Raw genomic sequence first — 19,319 nt, forward strand, 5'->3', positions numbered from 1 at the left:
GAGGAATATAGTGGCATAGATGGCGTCGGGAGAACTGGAGAAATGTGGGGCTTAAGTAAAGTATAAGAGGGAGCCGTGTTTGATGATTTTAATATTAAATGAGAACAGTGTGCCAGATGGATAGCGATTTCCATAGCTTCCAAAAGATTAATCTTCTGACTTTTGTGTGCTACAAGAGGACACTGTCACGCTCAGTGAAAGTGGACGCAAAATTCTGCAACCTCCAACAGTTTCCATGTTCGGCTAATCTCGACACTATTGCTTTGGCTGACTGAGGAATATGAAATTTATCTCAGCAAGAATAAGGAACTTAATAAACATCACTGTTGGCTAGTAATTGAGTTTTATCTTTAATACTGAAAATAGTTGGGCTGTGAGGCTGCTCAAATTGTAATAAATCTCATATCTGGTTGATTTCAGTGCATTGCCTACACTCTGTGGCTCCTGCATTAGTATGGGATAGTAAAGCACTTTCTGGAGCCACTGGAAGAGACAGCAGAGCGGGTATAGAAGAGTAGCTTTGAATTTTTTGTATATAATATGGGGTCAACCAGAACTGGAAAATATAAATTAATCGAGGCAATAAATTTTATGGTGTCTAACTCTGCTTCGAAATCTTCTTCGGACAACTGAAAAGATAAGAGAGACGATGCATCATTGAGTGTGATAATTATGTAAATAGACTGTAGGAAGCGACATAACGTCTCAGGATGTCCTGTCGTGGATCATTTGACTGGACTGAATACAAATGCAAATAGGGGAGAGAGTTGCAAATGGTTCAAATGGCTCTGAGCACTATGTACTTAACTTCTGAGGTCACCAGTCTCCTAGAACTTAGAACTACTTAAACCTAACTAACCTAAGGATATCACGAACATCCATGCCCGAGGCAGGATTCGAACCTGCGACCGTAGCGGTCGCGCGGTTCCAGCCTGTAGCGCCTAGAACCGCTCCGCCACCCCGACCGGCAGAAAGTTGCACCTAGAGGATAATGTACCTAGGTTTCTTGGTAGGTACTTCAGACTTGTAACTGATTTTAGAACCATATAAAGGAATATGCGCCAGAGACCGTCATAAGCAGTTTTTGCCATTTTCTATAACTTTGTTGTTGTTAGACATGAGGTTGTGTTTCATGCAACTTTTGTAAATTGTTCATGATCCACACATTAATTGCCCAATATTATAAATATCAAGCCAACAGCCTTTCCGCAGTGGTAACACCGGTTCCCATCAGATCACGGAAGTTAAGCGCTGTCGGGCTTGGCTAACACTTGTATAGGTCACCGTCCGAGTTTTCCGAGTGCTGTTGGCAAATGGAGTGCACTCAGCATGTTTGAAGCCGATTGAGGTGCTAATTGATTGAGAAGTAGTGGCGCCGATCACGAAAACTGATAACGTCCAGGAGAGCGTCGTGCTGACTACATGCCCCTCTGTATCCGATCCGGTGAGGCCTAAGAATTGAGAATGACACGGCGGCCGGTCGGTACCATAGGGCTTCCAAAGCCTGTTAGTGTAGTGTTCGTCCGCCAGAGAAACTGGTATAGGCATAAGTATTCAAATGCAGAGATATGTAACCAGGCAGAATAAACATTTTATTTTTATCTGTTATTACTTTTATGTTGTAATTTCATGTACTAACACGTTCCATGACCTTGGCGATTTGCACCTCAATTTGGTCCTACGGAAATTGACTTGTAAATAAAAAATAAATAAATAAAATACGGCACTGCAGTCGGCAACGCCTATATAAGACAACAAGTGTCTTGTGCAGTTGTGAGATCGGTTACTGTTGCTACAGTGGCAAGTTATCAAGATTTAAGTGAGTTTGAACGTTGTTTTATAGTCGGCGCACGAGCGATGGGACACAGCATCTCCGAGGTAGCGATGAAGTGGGGATTTTCTCGTAAGACCACTTCGCGAGTGTACCGTGAATATCAGGAATCCGGTATAACATGTAATCTCCGACATTGCTGCGGCCGGAAAAAGACCCAGGAAGAACGGGACCAACGATGACCGAAGAGAATCCTTCAACGTGACAGAACGGCAACCCTTCCGCAGATTGCTGCAGGTTTCAATGCTGGGCCATCAACAAGTGTCAGAGCGCGAACCATTCAAGGAAACATCATCGATATGGACTTTTGGAGCCGAAGAGTCACTCGTATACACTTGATGACTGCTCGACACGAAGCTTTACGCCTCGCCTGGGCCCGTGAACAGTCTTGATGACTGGAAACATGTTGCCTGGTCGGACGAGTCTCGTTTCAAGTAGTATCGAACGGATGGACTGGTGCGGGTATGGAGACAACCTCATGAATCCATGGACACTTCATGTGAGCAGGGGACTGCTCAGGCTAGAGGAGACTCTGTAATTGTGTGTGGCGTGCGCAGTTGGAGTGATATGGGACCCTTGATACGTTTAGATACGACTGACAGGTGACCGTATACGTAAGCATCCTGTCTGATCATCTGCATCCATTCATGTCCATTGTGCATTCCGACGGACTTGAGCAAGCCCAGAAGGACAATGCGACACCCTACACACCCAGAATTGCTACAGAGAGGCTCCAGGAACACCCTTCTAATTTAAACACTTTCGCTGGCCACCATACTCTGCAGACATGAACATTATTGAGCAAATCTTACACGCAGGGGCCTAAATAATATTAGGCAAGTGTACCAGTATCTTTGGCTCTTTTGGTGTATATCGAAGTTATTTGGAACAAATGGCGAATTCTTCAGATATAGAATTTTATGGCGAGTAAACTGCTATATATATTAGAACTGTTTACATAACATGTGGACAGTTAAACCACAATTCCTGGGTTGTGTACCATCTCGTATCTTGAAACAGAATGCCCTTTTCCATGAAAATGTGATACATGCAATTGAAATAAGTTTCTTTAATATCTTAACGATTCTATCTGACTCGAATACGGAAATCTGTATGTTTCCTATAGCTTCTATTTCAGAATGTATTTAACTTGTAACCAGTTTTTAAGAATACGAGTTAGTGCTGGAAAATGATGCCTCCATGCCCCCAATGTTTTTAAGTGAAAATTTTCAAAGTTTTTTTTTTTAATAATATCAGCTTTATTAACATTTTACATATTTATCCTCCGTGTCAAAATATTTGTTTCTCACCAGAGTCACCCTGACGACGAACACATTTCTCCCAACCAGAGCCCACGTTGTTGATAACGTTACTGTATAGTGTTTGAATTGCTGACAAAGCTACAACGTCACCTCTGCTTGCACCGCACCATCACTATGAAAGTGAGACTGATGACCACACATGTTAAGTCCCATAGTGCTCACAGCCATTTGAACCACTATCAAAGTGAAGCCCATGAAGGCGCTCTTTAAGACAGATGGAAAACGGGTGGACACAGTTGGGACTGTATGGAAGGTAATCGATGCCAGTGAATCCAAAGCGTCGGATTGTTGCACGTGTCGCAGCTCTCTTGTATGACGCGGCATTGCCATTCTGAAGGAGAGGATGCTCCATGTGTGGACGAACTCTTTAGCAGTTAGAAATTCTATTCAAGCACGGTATTTCTCACTCACCATCATATTTACGCTGCCGGCTGCGGTGGCCGAGCGGTTCTAGGCGCTGCAGTCAGGAACCGCGCGACCACTACTGTCGCAGGTTCGAATCCTGCCTCGCGCATGGATGTGTGTGATGTCCTTAGGTTAGTTAGGTTTAAGTATTTCTAAGTTGTAGGCAACTTATGACCTCAGCAGTTGAGTCCCAGAGTGCTCAGAGCCATTTGAACCATATTTACGCTACACACCGCCATCCTACACGCTGCAATTCGGAGCCGTCTAACGACAGAGGGTTGTAACTTGCATCAACGAAGCGAGAAGGTCGGCCGATTAATATGCATGACATGTAATACCTCAACCGATACTGAGAGCAGAATAAAATACTAGGGCGCGTTACTTTTCAGCATGTCTTTGCACTTCCTCGTAATTTGGTTTCTCTTGCTGATTATTTATGTGTAGTAGTGGAAGTATGAAGGCAAAGTGACTTCACAAGTGCCTTCAGCAATTTAAACTAGATTATACCAGTGCTTTATTACGACTTGAGTGATTTTATTGCATGAAATTGAAATAATACCTCTCTAAACAGTTATTGTACAAGCAAGAATAAATACCTTTTATTATTATGAATTTCTCTTCCTACATTTCATAATGGAAATTGCACTTCAAATGTATTCTTTACTTAAAGTGAAAACATCATGGTGTTAGGAATTATTATTCTGAGATCATAGATATATTTTACTACTACGAAAAATCATCTGCGATGTGGATATTAAATATTATTGGTTCTCACTCGAAATAAATTGCAAATTATTTTAATTCTGTATTATTACTTCGTTTGGCTCAAACCAAAGTTAATGCAGGTTTCTGCTTGTGTTGTTTTAACTAAACATAAATTTTCAAAGCGTCTTTGATTCATAATCAAAACGTCTTCGGTCCCGGGTTCGATCCCCGCCACTGCCTAAATTTTGATAAATAATCAGCATTGGCGGCCGAAGACTTCCGGCATAAGAAGTCAGCCTTATTCTGCCAACGGCCTTGTCAAAGAGGGCGGAGGAGCGGATAGAGGTTCAGGGCACTCTCTTGTCCTAGGGGTGGGAAATTGCCCCTAAAGGCGGAAGAATCAGCAATGTTCAACGACATGAGGATGCAGAAGGCAATGGAAACCACTGCATTAAAGACACGTAACATGTATCCAAAGGGCATGTGGCCTGTAACTGAAGAAGTGTCATGATGATCTCTCCATTGGCAAAAGATTCCGTAATAGTCCCCCATTCGGATCTCCGGGAGGTGACTGCCAAGAGGGAGGTTACCATGAAAAAAAGATTGAATAATCAACGAAAGGATAACGTTCTACGAGTCGGGGCGTGGAATGTCAGAAGCTTTAACGTGGTAGGGAAACTAGAAAATGCTGAAATGGGAAATGCAAAGGCTCAATCTAGATATAGTAGGGGTCAGTGAAGTGAAGTGGAAGGAAGACAAGGATTTCTGGTCAACGGAAAATGGTATAACAAGTGTAGTATTCGTTATGAATAGGAAGGTAGGGCAGAGGGTATGTTACTGTGAACAGTTCAGTGACCGGGTTGTTCTAATCAGAATCGACAGCAGACCAACACCGACAACGATAGTTCAGGTCGACATGCCGACGTCGCAAGCTGAAGATGAACAGATAGAGAAAGTGTATGAGGATATTGAAAGGGTAATGCAGTATGTAAAGGGGGACGAAAATCTAATAGTCATGGGCGACTGGAATGCAGTTGTAGGGGAAGGAGTAGAAGAAAAGGTTACAGGAGAATATGGGCTTGGGACGAGGAATGAAAGAGGAGAAAGACTAATTGAGTTCTGTAACAAGTTTCAGCTAGTAATAGCGAATACCCTGTTCAAGAATCACAAGAGGAGGAGGTATACTTGTAAAAGGCCGGGAGATACGGGAAGATTTCAATTAGATTACATCATGGTCAGACAGAGATTCCGAAATCAGATACTAGATTGTAAGGCGTACCCAGGAGCAGATATAGACTCAGATCACAATATAGTAGTGATGAAGAGTAGGCTGAAGTTCAAGACATTAGTCAGGAAGAATCAATACGCAAAGAAGTGGGATACGGAAGTACTAAGGAATGACGAGATACGTTTGAAGTTCTCTAACGCTATAGATACAGCAATAAGGAATAGCGCAGTAGGCAGTACAGTTGAAGAGGAATGGACATCTCTAAAAAGGGCCATCACAGAAGTTGGGAAGGAAAACATAGGTACAAAGAAGGTAGCTGCGAAGAAACCATGGGTAACAGAAGAAATACTTCAGTTGATTGATGAAAGGAGGAAGTACAAACATGTTCCGGGAAAATCAGGAATACAGAAATACAAGTCGCTGAGGAATGAAATAAATAGGAAGTGCAGGGAAGCTAAGACGAAATGGCTGCAGGAAAAATGTGAAGACATCGAAAAAGATATGATTGTCGGAAGGACAGACTCAGCATACAGGAAAGTCAAAACAACCTTTGGTGACATTAAAAGCAACGGTGGTAACATTAAGAGTGCAACGGGAATTCCACTGATAAATGCAGAGGAGAGAACAAACAGGTGGAAAGAATACATTGAAAACCTCTATGAGGGTGAAGATTTGTCTGATGTGATAGTAGAAGAAACAGTAGTCGATTTAGAAGAGATAGGGGATCCAGTATTAGAATCGGAATTTAAAAGAGCTTTGGAGGACTCCCGGTCAAATAAGGCAGAAGGGATAGATAACATTCCACCAGAATTTCTAAAATCATTGGGGGAAGTGGCAACAAAACGACTATTCACGTTGGTGTGTAGAATATATGAGTCTGGCGACATGCCATCTGACTTTCGGAAAAGCATCATCCACACAATTCCGAAGACGGCAAGAGCTGACAAGTGCGAGAATTATCGCACGATCAGCTTAACAGCTCATGCATCGAAGCTGCTTACAAAAATAATATACAGAAGAATCGAAAAGAAAATTGAGAATGCGCTAGATAACGATCAGTTTGACTTTAGGAAATGTAAAGGGACGAGAGAGGCAATTCTGACGTTACGGCTAATAATGGAAGCAAGGCTAAAGAAAAATCAAGACACTTTCATAGGATTTGTCGACCTGGAAAAGTGTTCGACAATATAAAATAGTGCAAGCTGTTCGAGATTCTGAAAAAGTAGGGGTAAGCTATAGGGAGAGACGGGTCATATACAATATGTACAACAACCAAGAGGGAATAATAAGAGTGGACTATCAAGAACGAAGTGCTCGTATTAAGAAGGGTGTAAGACAAGGCTGTAGCCTTTCGCCCCTACTCTTCAATCTGTACATCGAGGAAGCAATGATGGAAATAAAACAAAGGTTCAGGAGTGGAATTAAAATACAAGGTGAAAGGATATCAATGATACGATTCGCTGATGACATTGCTATCCTGAGTGAAAGTGAAGCAGAATCAAATGATCTGCTGAACGGAATGAACAGTCTAATGAGTACACAGTATGGTTTGAGAGTAAATCGGAGAAAGACGAAGGTAATGAGAAGTAGTAGAAATGAGAACAGCGAGAAACTTAACATCAGGATTGATGGTCACGAAGTCAATGAAGTTAAGGAATTCTGCTACCTAGGCAGTAAAATAACCAATGACGGACGGAGCAAGGAGGACATCAAAAGCAGACTCACTATGGCAAAAAAGGCATTTCTGGCCAAGAGAAGTCTACTAATATCAAATACCGGCCTCAATTTGAGGAAGAAATTTCTGAGGATGTACGTCTGGAGTACAGCATTGTATGGTAGTGAAACATGGACTATGGGAAAACCGGAACAGAAGAGAATCGAAGCATTTGAGATGTGGTGCTATAGACGAATGTTGAAAATTAGGTGGACTGATAAGGTAAGGAATGAGGAGGTTCTACGCAGAATCGGCGAGGAAAGGAATATGTGGAAAACACTGATAAGGAGAAGGGACAGGATGATAGGACATCTGCTAAGACATGAGGGAATGACTTCCACGGTACTGGAGGGAGCTGTAGAGGGCAAAAACTGTAGAGGAAGACAGAGATTGAAATACGTCAAGCAAATAATTGAGGACGTAGGTTGCAAGTGCTACTCTGAGATGAAGAGGTTAACACAGGAAAGGAATTCGTGGCGGGCCGCATCAAACCAGTCAGTAGACTGATGACGAAAAAAAAAATAATTTTCAATTCTCAAAGGTAACTTGCTGTTTTAATTGCAAATCGAGTTTCGTAAATAATTTAAAACGCCGGTCGTTCAGCATGCAGAGCGCCAGAAATGAAAGAAACCTATTTTTAAGCTAGTTTTGGAGTTAAATTAAAATACTACTCGAGCTTTCGCCCGTACAAACCATTGGCCACATTTACGTAAATAGTAAGCAGAGGAAAAAATTTCCGTTCCAAAGCAAGAAAAATTTTTAAAATTGTACACTGATAATTATTATTTGACGCTAATTCAACTTTCGTGAATAGCAATCAGCCTCTATACATTGAATGGCATACAGAACCACGAGCGCAAGACAAAACAGGGGCTAAGCAACAAGATCAAAAAGACCAGTGATAAGAGATAACGTGACGTCTTTCCTTTATATACTAAGTCACGGAACCTTAATTGTCACCGATAAATCTAAGGTTTCAATACACTACTTGTGATAAATATTCTTTGTTAAGCGTGTATCACTGTAATACTTCTACCACTAATCAGAGGCGTCACAGTAGAGAAATAGTGTAACGACTAGGTTATTAAATGCCGTTCTGAGACGATTTTGTCGACTTTAACACTTTCAAATATCAATCAAATTTTGTTCCTAGGTGCAGTAACATGCTATAGCTTGAAACATGTATTGATGTTCGAAAAACTCTAATTTTTCTGAGTACTTTTTGTAATTTCAGAAAAAGAGTTCTCCACATAAAAAGTGAGTGTCATCATTTAAAAATGGAACATGAAAATATATTTAAGTCCGAAGTCTGATAAGAGTATGAAGGTGCAACACTTCCCGTACTGAAACTTCCTGGCGGATTAAAACTGTGTGCTGGACCGAGACTCGAACTCGGGACCTTCGCCTTTCGCAGGCAAGTGCGCTACCATATGAGTTACCCAAGCACGACGCACACCTCCTCTTCACAGGTTTACTTCTGCCAGTACGTCGTCTCCTAGCTTCCAAACTTTACGGAAGTTCTCCTGCGAATCTTGCAGAACTAGCACTCCTGAAAGAAAGGATATTGCGGAGACATGGCTTAGCCACAGCTTGGGGGATGTTTCCAGAATGAGATTTTCACTCTGCAGCGGAGTGTGCGCTGATATGAAAGAAGTAAAGCTGTGAGGACGCAGCTTGAGTCGTCCTTGGGTAGCTCAGATGGTAGAGCACTTGCCCGCAAAAGGCAAAGGTCCCGAGTTCGAGTCTCAGCCCGGCTCACAGTTTTAATCTGCCAGGAAGTTTCATATCAGTGCACACTCCGTTGCAGAGTGAAAATCTCATTCTGGAAACACCCCGCAGGCTGTGGCTAAGCCATGTCTCCGCAATATCCTTTCTTTCAGGAGTGCTAGTTGTGCAAGGTTCGCAGGAGAGCTTCTGTAAAGTTTGAAAGGTAGGAGACGCGGTACTGGCAGAAGTAAAGCTGTGAGGAGAGGGTGTGAGTCGTGCTTGGGTAGCTCAGATGGTAGAGCACGTGCCCGCAAAAGGCAAAGGTCCCGCGTTCGAGTCTCAGTCCGGCACACAGTTTTAATCTGCCAGGAAGTTTCATATCAGCGCACACTCCGCTGCAAAGTGAAAATCTCATTCTGGAAACTTCCCCTACTGATTAATTTTTCTCGAGTGATGTTCACAGAAGTACATAACTTTTTGAAGGGCGGGATTGCCCCCTTTTGACTGATGAAGTTATTTTTATGTAAAATGCAAAGCAACTTGCACTATAGCACGAAATGGAATTTCGGAGTAATCCACTCGACAAGCCGGAAATGCAGTCGTGAATTTTAAAAATAAATAATTATAATAGTGTAAATGCAACGGTAATAGCTTTATAAACATGCTGATATTATCGTACTTAGTTACTAGGAAGAAGATATTCGATATTCCTCTGGTGGACGCAACTGCAAGCTTTTCGATCTCTCCTGGTACCGAGTTCCGTCGTAACGCGAGCGGCCTGTGTTGCAAGTGTTGTGAATGAGCTTTCCCTGAAGTGATCCGACACGGCAGACCGAAAATAATTCTGCTTCTGCGGCCTGGGTGGGATCCAAATCGAGTTAGTGGCTACGCTGCGATGCGATCTCATTGTATTCAGCGTGAACTCGTTACACCGCAGGTATTCTGCGGAGGAGAGCAAGAAGGTTTCGCCGAAAAAAAAGTTAAGAAGAAGTGGTTGAGACGGTGGGGGGGAGGGGGAGGGAGGGGGTAAGCGGAGTGGAGCGAGAGCTGAGCGGTGCGCGGCGACCCTGAGAAGGCCGGCCGGCCGCATCCGGCCGCAAGTCGGCCACACTCTCTCTCTCTGCCCCTCTGTCTCCACCACTCCACTGCCAGCCCAGCCCGCCGCCTGACTGCGCGCTGTGACGCAACCCGCCGCGCAGAGGCATGGCGCCGCTAAAAATAGAGCGGCCTCCGGAGGTCGCCGTCCGGGTGCAGTGGCCGCGCCACGCCGCCACGGCGTTCGCGCACGTCACACAGGGCCGAGCGGCACCGAGGAACGCTACTTCTCCGGCTCAGAAGGCACTCCGGAGTCACAGACAACCAAATACGCGACAAACTTTTATACACTAAGTTATATCCATTTCATAGAGGAGGACCGCACTGCAGTTCCTTCTCAGAGTCACCGCACGAACGTAAAAATGGCTGACATCGAAATAAGTGTCCAAGGAATAGAAAAGCAACTGAAATCACTCAACAGAGGAAAGTCCACTGGACCTGACAGGATACCAATTCGATTCTACACAGAGTACGCGAAAGAACTTGCCACCCTTCTAATAGCCGTGTACGCCAAGTCTCTAGAGGAACGGAAGGTTCCAAATGATTGGAAAAGAGCACAGGTAGTCCCAGTTTCCAAGAAGGGTCGTCGAGCAGATGCGCAAAACTATAGGCCTATATCTCTGAGATCGATCTGTTGTAGAATTTTAGAACATGTTTTTTGCTCGCGTATTATGTCATTTCTGGAAACCCAGAATCTACTCTGTAGGAATCAACATGAATTCCGGAAACAGCGATCATGTGAGACCCAAGTCGCTTTATTTTTTCATGAGACCCAGAAAACATTAGATACGGGCTCCCAGGTAGATGCCATTTTCCTTGACTTCCGGAAGGCGTTCGATACTGTTCCGCACTGTCGCCTGATAAACAAAGTAAGAGCCTACGGAATATCAGACCAGCTGTGTGGCTGGATTGAAGTGTTTTTAGCAAACAGAACACAGCATGTTGTTGGCCGGCCGAAGTGGCCGTGCGGTTAAAGGCGCTGCAGTCTGGAACCGCGAGACCGCTACGGTCGCAGGTTCGAATCCTGCCTCGGGCATGGATGTTTGTGATGTCCTTAGGTTAGTTAGGTTTAACTAGTTCTAAGTTCTAGGGGACTAATGACCTCAGCAGTTGAGTCCCATAGTGCTCAGAGCCCACAGCATGTTGTTCTCAATGGAGAGACGTCTACAGACGTTAAAGTAACCTCTGGCGTACCACAGGGGAGTGTTATGGGACCATTGCTTTTCACAATATATATAAATAATCCAGTAGATAGTGTCGGAAGTTCCATGCGGCTTTTCGCGGATTTGCTGTAGTATACAGAGAAATTGCAGCATTAGAAAACTGTAACGAAATGCAGGAAGATCTGCAGCGGATAGGCACTTGGTGCAGGGAGTGGCAACTGACCCTTAACATAGACAAATGTAATGTATTGCGAATACATAGAAAGAAGGATCCTTCATTGTATGATTATATGATAGCGGAACAAACACTGGTAGCAGTTACTTCTGTAAAATATCTGGGAGTATGCGTGCGGAACGATTTGAAGTGGAATGATCATATAAAATTAATTGTTGGTAAGGCGGGTATCAGGTTGAGATTCATTGGGAGAGTCCTTAGAAAATGTGGTCCATCAACAAAGGAGGTGGCTTACAAAACACTCGTTCGACCTATACTTGAGTATTGCTCATCAGTGTGGGATCCGTAATAGATCGGGTTGACGGAGGAGATAGAGAAGATCCAAAGAAGAGCGGCGCGTCTCGTCACAGGGTTATTTGGTAAGCGTGATAGCGTTACGGAGATGTTTAGCAAACTCAAGTGGCAGACTCTGCAAGAGAGGCGCTCTGCATCGCGGTGTAGCTTGCTCTCCAGGTTTTGAGAGGGTGCGTTTCTGGATGAGGTATCGAATATATTGCTTCCCCCTACTTATACCTCCCGAGGAGATCACGAATGCAAAATTAGAGAAATTCGAGCGCGCACGGAGGCTTTCCGGCAGTCGTTCTTCCCGCGAATCATACGCGAATGGAACAGGAAAGGGAAGTAATGACAGTGGCACGTAAAGTGCCCTCTGCCACACACCGTTGGGTGGCTTGCGGAGTATGAATGTTGATGTAGATGTAGATGTAAAACACAGCCCCCACTAATGCTTATACTGAACTCGTAGTCGGGTCTTGTGCTAGCTAAGTACCAGGCATTGCCCTGTTATGTATTTATTTCAATTCTATTAGTCAATTACCTCCTCCTCCATCTGTCTGTACATCTCCTCTGCCCCAATTTCTGTCCGTCTCCTCCTTCTTCTTCTCCTCTCTACAGAGGCACCGTGTGGAGACACCTCTGTGTGAACTCAGGACAGCTGTTGGGAACCTGTGAAATATATTCACTGCTAGTAAAACATGAGTTCCATCGCTTATTCACAAACTGTTGTTCTTCTGAACCAGTCTTGGCTGATACTTGTCTTGGCTGATGCTTCATTCAGCTGCATGTCTGTCTGATCAGTTCAGTATCTGCATGCCCAGGTGAGGTGTTAGCGAACTCATTGCTGTGGCAGGTTGCCAGCGCAAAGGCGCGGCCATTGCCCAGCACACAGTGGTCTGTTGCTGGGTGCTGAACTGTTCTCTGTTCCCCTCCGAATTCTAACATGGTCCTTGATGACACATCTGCATTGTACCTGGTGTCAGTGGTAGGGCGATTGGTTGATCTCCTCCCTACCAGCCTTGTAGATTTCAACACCTGAGGACATCTGGATGTTGAACGGCAATGTGGACCCCAAGAGGCCCTCTTTCTTGCTTGTGTGTAGAAGTTCAGTGCTGGCAGCACTGTGGGATGTGATGTTGAAAAACAGTAAGTTTCCCCATAAGCAGACGGTATGCAGCCAACAGCAGTAAGGTCATCAGGTGAAGAATATCATCTCAAGTACATCTTCAGCTACCTTATGGACTGTGCTGGAGCATCTAGGACATAGATTCACTAAAGTATTGCAATCATGGAATCAAGTACTATCACTGTGAATGGCATCGATCCCAATGGTCTACTGTCCGCAGCTCGTGGTCGTGCGGTAGCGTTCTCGCTTCCCACGCCTGGGTTCCCGGGTTCGATTCCCGGCGGGGTCAGGGATTTTCTCTGCCTCGTGATGACTGGGTGTTATGTGCTGTCCTTAGGTTAGTTAGGTTTAAGTAGTTCTAAGTTCTAGGGGACTGATGACCTTAGATGTTAAGTCCCATAGTGCTCAGAGCCATTTTGAACCAATGGTCTACTCATGAAGGGAGCTGGAATGCTGGAGTATTTAAAGAGGGCTATCACAAGGCTTTGACATGCGGCTCAGTTTGTAATGACTGCATGTGTCCTCTTCATTCTGCTGTATTCACATAACGAGCTGTTAACTGCTGTGTGAGTTCCTCACTGCGTGCTCTTGTGTAAGAGATAGGGTTTCTTCCACTACGTCTTACGAGTCAATCAATATGCTTCTCTCATTTCCTTTGGTTTTGGTTCTGCTGAATGCATATTCTCACTTGGCAGATAATGTCATAATGTGTTGAGCGCCTAACTCACTTGCAACATACTGACTTCCTTCCTGCTTCTGCCGGCCGCGGTGGTCTCGCGGTTCTAGGAGCTCAGTCCGGAACCGCGCGACTGCTACGGCCGCAGGTTCGAATCCTGCCTCGGGCATGGATGTGTGTGATGTCCGTAGGTTAGTTAGGTTTAAGTAGTTCTAAGTTCTAGGGGACCGATGACCACAGATGTTAAGTCCCATAGTGCTCAGAGCCATTTTTTTGAGCATTCCTGCTTCTGTCTCTGGCATAACTTGAAAATAATGTGGCAATATCCCTCACTATTCTGCGCCATAACGTCTCTCTCTATCACCTCCACCCTTCCCCCCCCCCCCCCAATTCTCTGTCCATCTGTTCCTGCTCCTCTCTCCGTCCATCTGCTACTCCCCTGTCTCTCTGCCCTCCTCCTCGTCTTCCTCTCTATATCCATTTCCTCCTCTTTTCTTTCTGTGTCCATCTCTTATTCTTCCTCTCCGTATCCATCTTTTCCTCTTCCCTTTCTCTGCCCATCTCCATCTGCCCCCCTCTCTGTCCATCTCCTCCTTCCTTCATATCTCCTAAACTATGTGTGGTACAATGATATAATTTTGTAGGCACATTTAGCAGCAATTGTGGATACTGCCTGCTAAATTTGTTGGGGATAGAGTTATTAGCAAAGAAGCAATAAATGTAAACGTCTTGACATCATGCCTGATGCGATAGTTTTACTCCATGAACAGCGAGGTTGTGAACGATAAGAATTTTCGTAAACATCAGAAATTATGTTTAAGCTTTGGTGCAAATCACTAAGTGCTCTCGTTCTGAAATACTGTATACTGCGCACAGTAGCTTTGTGTATATTATGCGAAGTCCACAACATTAGTGATTGAGTAAGCAATGTATTCACTACTTTCAATTGTATCACGTAGCACATAACCAAGAAAATCATTGTCAGAAATAAGTTAACGTTCAAAAGTCTAACAGTAAATAGCTTTTTCAAAGAGGAAACATTTTCTGTATTCTGCGTAATATTCTTCAGATCTACAATTATCTTATACTACACACTTAATAAAGGAGCCCGTGTTCTTCCTCAGGTTTCAAGCTATCTCCCTATCAAACTCCATCAAAGTCGGATCAGTGGGTCAGTAATAATAAATTTAAACTTATGCATGATGTGACAATTTATGATGCCTCTCACTGCTTATCACCTTATATATTCTGAACTATCTGTCGTACAACCATATAATTTTACAGGTACATGCAGTGGTATATGTGAACACTGATACCTCACAGCAAGGGTTGGGGTAATTTTGAGGAAAAACACATGTAACGTGGACCTACATATTTCGTCATTTTTTGTTTCATGGAATATATTTTATTGCTTAACAACAAATATTATAATTACAATTTAAAAACATTGTTGAAAGAATAACAACACTCAGAATAATTTAAAGAACTTGAACAGGACCAATTCATTAATAACAAACATTAACAGTTTATACCACTAAGAACAGGGCATGAAACTAGGAATATACCGTTCCCAAATACAAGAATGAAGTCACACTAACTAGGTGTGGCTGCAACCGGTTTCAACAAACTGAGTTTTATCAGTAAAATACATTACAAATGACTGCCACTAAATGTACTAACATTTTCCAAGCATGGGTAACTATTAAACAAATGGATTACGCCCATCCAATAGGATAACAAGTCACGTCACTGACAGTGGCTGCTGGAAAGCCCTAAACAATGTATAAGCCTTGATAAAACGCCTTTAGCAATAAAATACACAGTCCTCCAAAATACAAGCAAAACTGGGGAGGTATATAATTTAAATGTGTGTCCCAGCTGGTACAAACCAGCAGAAACATTGAGAATGAGCCTTAAATAAATATACAACCCCCCAAAATACCAGATAAGCGGGGGAGCCATGCAATTTAAATGTGACTCCCAACTGGCGCACACCAGCAGAAACATTGACAATGACTCTTAAATAAATATACAGTCCCACAAGATACAAGACAAGCTGGCAAATATAGCATTCGGCTACCACTGCCAACAGGCAACAAGCAAGCAAGTTTTAAAATGCGCGGAGTTAGCTAATGACTGTGGAAAGGTCAACAGTTCATATTCACAGGTAAAAGGCATTAAAACTTAACATGCTCCAGAAGCAGCAACAACGGTGCAAGGTTTGAAAGAGTAGTTAAAGAGTGGGTATAGTGAGGAGGAACTTTGGGCTTGCATAACACGCTTCAAAGTTTATGAGCTTACTGGATTCACAAATTGGGTAAATTAAGAGTTCCTGATTAATTGTCCACACTCTGCCGTGGCACATATTGAACGATCAACTTGAGCCAATACAATGTGGCTGGTAGAGGCACCATACTGCAGGCCAACTTAGACATCATGCGGCGACGGAAGTGTCACCGCAGCAGACGAAGAACACGTTCTGCAAACAGGAACGCTTCGTCCTCTGGCCAAACTACCCCGCCAGACCACATCAGAAGAGAACAGTAGTCTGCCCAAATAACACTACAGATGAGAATGCCTAGGATGTAGCCAAATTAGCTCCTTGCGGAAGCGGCTACACACACAAGCTGCAAGCTTAACACTCCTTAAAAGTACTTAAAAATTAAAAGGGTCAAACACCAGTGCCTGCTAGTGCAGTGAGTAGGCCATACTCATCTACAAAGGGTATCATGCCTTCGACACAAATTATGTTACAATTTTAATGCGATCAACTCAATTTATAACAGAGAATTCTCATACACTTGCATCGAATGTGGCCTGTAACAATAAATTACATCAATTACATTAACCGATGACCGTAGCCACAATCACTCGGAGTCACGTTAATATAACAGGTCTAATTCCATATTGACATAGATATGGCCTTGCAGTAACAAGCGCCAATAAAAATAAAACTTAACTCCACTCAAGTGCGAAGGAGCCCCGACTTTCATGATTCCAAGCTGGGTTGTTATTTCCTCCAATCCGAACAGGCGGTCTTCGATGTGCCGTAAAATTCACGTTTGCAGAGTAGGCAGGAAACGTGCCGACTCGGCTGCTTGCGACGTTCACTGCTCTTCCAGCGACTCGCCGCTACCAATTCTTAATCCAGCCGGTAAGGCTTGTCTCCGATCGGTTTAACCACTCACAGCTTCTCGGCAGCAGGAGTTCCTCAAAACCAACAGTTTGCCAACCACGTGCCGTCTAGCTAACTGTCAGTACCACGGCCCGCCAAAGCAATAACACAAGCCTCGACCAAAGACCCTAGATGCTGACGTATGATCAGAGCGATATCGGCAACCCAAGTAGTTAGTCGCTCCAGCGGAGTGCCGAAGCCGCCAAAATTAAAACCGCCATGGCTCAAACGCTGTCTGAAAAATGTGTCATGAATACAGTTAATAGTAAAGAAGTAATAAATTGAAACGTCAGGCCTGACGCGAAAACGATCAGCGAGAAAGAAATAAGCGATAAACTTTTTTTTCCTTTCATAATTATGTGGGGGATGTCAGCGACATAAAGTTTTTTCCTTCCATTATTCGATTTTGATGAAGTAAAGCCCATACCACAACCCAAGCTATGTTAAAGTTACCTGCAAAAATCCCATGAAAATTCGTTTAGTAATCTGGAGATTATCGTGCTCAAATCTGCATGTGGAATGCACTTCCTTGACTCTTGTGCAGAAAGGAGTGCACTATTCTGCTGCATCCATTTTCAATAAGAACTCAAAAATCTTAGCAGTAGCCCAAACGCTTTTAAGTCTAAACTGAAGAGTTTCCTCATGGCTCGCTCCTTCTATTCTGTCGAGGAGCTCCTGGAAGAGCTGAAAAATTAAGCAAATTCCAGTGTTACATTGTTGATTTTCTTTATTTAAACTTACGAATTGTCGCCTGAATACGTTTCTTGTATTTCATTTTATCTGTTTCTACTATAGTGTTATAATTTTATGTATTGACTCGTTCCATGACCATGGAGACTTCTCCTTAATTTGGTCCCACGGAACAATAAATAAATAAATAAAGGCAGACAGACAGACACGACTGTTTTACAAATTTGTTATTAATACAGATTTATAAATATCTAACAAAAACTTTTCATAATGTTTGTTTATTTGATTTCTAATAATAGAAACGAACAGTAGTGATACACAAGTCCCAACCACACAGTAGCGGAAGAGTGAAGCAATTGTTTCGGCACTGAAGCCGCCAATTGCAGGGACGAATACAAATACTGGCCCCGTGATTTGAACCGTATGAGAGACAACGAAAGGAAACTGAAGAACAAGGTAAAATTAAGTTTACCTCACAATTGCTACTGAGTAATAAGATCTGTCATAAATGAATGTAGTTTCGTAATTTTCTGCATTATGTCTATATATGGAGTGTAATACTAGTTCGTGTCCGTAGTAGAATACTACACGTGCATCCTGGATAGCGTCTAATTATAGACGTGAACTAAATGATCTAGCGCTAACTGGCAGCCAGACAATCATATTGATCTCCTGGCTATTTAATAGCACATCCTAATCGAAATGGCACAGACGAAACATTGACGTCGTTGCCATTCAGGAAACACAGACAGAGAACGAGGGACAACTAAGAAAAGGAGATAAAATATACGGCTAAAATTGGTACCACATACCACCACGCTTATGGTGTGGCAACCCATGCGAGTACCAATATCGAAAATGTTCAGTTGCATTCAACATCTACCAACAACAACATACACGAAGTAGTTATTCAAATCGGAGGGTACACCATTAAGTAACACACACAAACCTCCTGCAGCCTCATGGCTATCTCAAATCCTGCCATTACTGCAACGTCCATCTATCTATGTAGGCGACTACAACAGTCATCACACCCAATGGAAATACACAGAGAATGGTGAGGCACTTGCAAACTGGGCGGATGAAAATAAAATGTATCTTGTATTTCACGCAAAGGATAGAGATTTCTTCTATTCGGCAGCATGGAGACGAGGATACAACCCAGATCTATGATTCGTGACCACAGATAAGAAAAACATACCGCTGAGAATCTCTCGTAATATTCTACCAGACTTCCCACGCACCCAACATCGACCCGCTCTAAGAGAGATTGGAATAACTATTGCCCTGATTACGTCATTTCCTCGCCCTTGGTGGAATTTCCAGAATGCAAACTGGGAAATCAATACAAACAAGATTGCCTCGCATATAGTATCAACCTCTAAAACTCCGCGACATAGAGCTCACACCACTCAGATTAAGCATGAGCTCACAACATTAAAATCTCTCTGCAATGACCAAACGGAATTTTCCAGTCCATTCTCGGCAGAAGACATAACAAGCGCTCTCAAAGACGTAAAATCGGGAAAAACACCTGGATTTGATGGAGTCTATCCGGATTTTCTTCTGAACTGCGGAAATTATGCTAAAAGGTGCTCAGCAGAATTCTTTACAGATGTTACAACACACGGCATAGTCCCTTGGCAAATGAAACGATCAAAAATCGTTGCTTCCTAGACAGGGAAGCCGAGTAACGAACCAAAGTGCTACCGCGCAGTCGCATTATTGAGCTCTGTCTATAAACTCCTGGAAAGACTTCTCTATAACCGCATTGCCATCAAAATTGTGGAGTCACTTCCTGTGGAGCAAGCCGGGTTCCGCCCTGCGCGCAGCTGTACAGACCAGGTTATGTCACTAACTACGTACATAGAGGCTGGATACCGAAGGAAATTAAAAACATCAGCTATTTTCATAAATCTGTCTGCCGCCTACCACTCTGTCTGGAGACATGGCCTATCGTACAAATTCAGG

General features: G+C 43.3%; 1 pseudogene; it reads left to right on the forward strand.

Annotated features, from left to right (window-relative positions):
• The first annotated feature begins 1,193 nt into the window (after positions 1-1,193).
• LOC126212915 (5S ribosomal RNA) lies at positions 1,194-1,312 on the forward strand (annotated as a pseudogene).
• Positions 1,313-19,319: the final 18,007 nt, after the last annotated feature.

This window comes from Schistocerca nitens, chromosome 1 (genome assembly GCF_023898315.1).
Source record: "Schistocerca nitens isolate TAMUIC-IGC-003100 chromosome 1, iqSchNite1.1, whole genome shotgun sequence".
Classification (NCBI taxonomy): Eukaryota; Metazoa; Arthropoda; class Insecta; order Orthoptera; family Acrididae; genus Schistocerca; species Schistocerca nitens.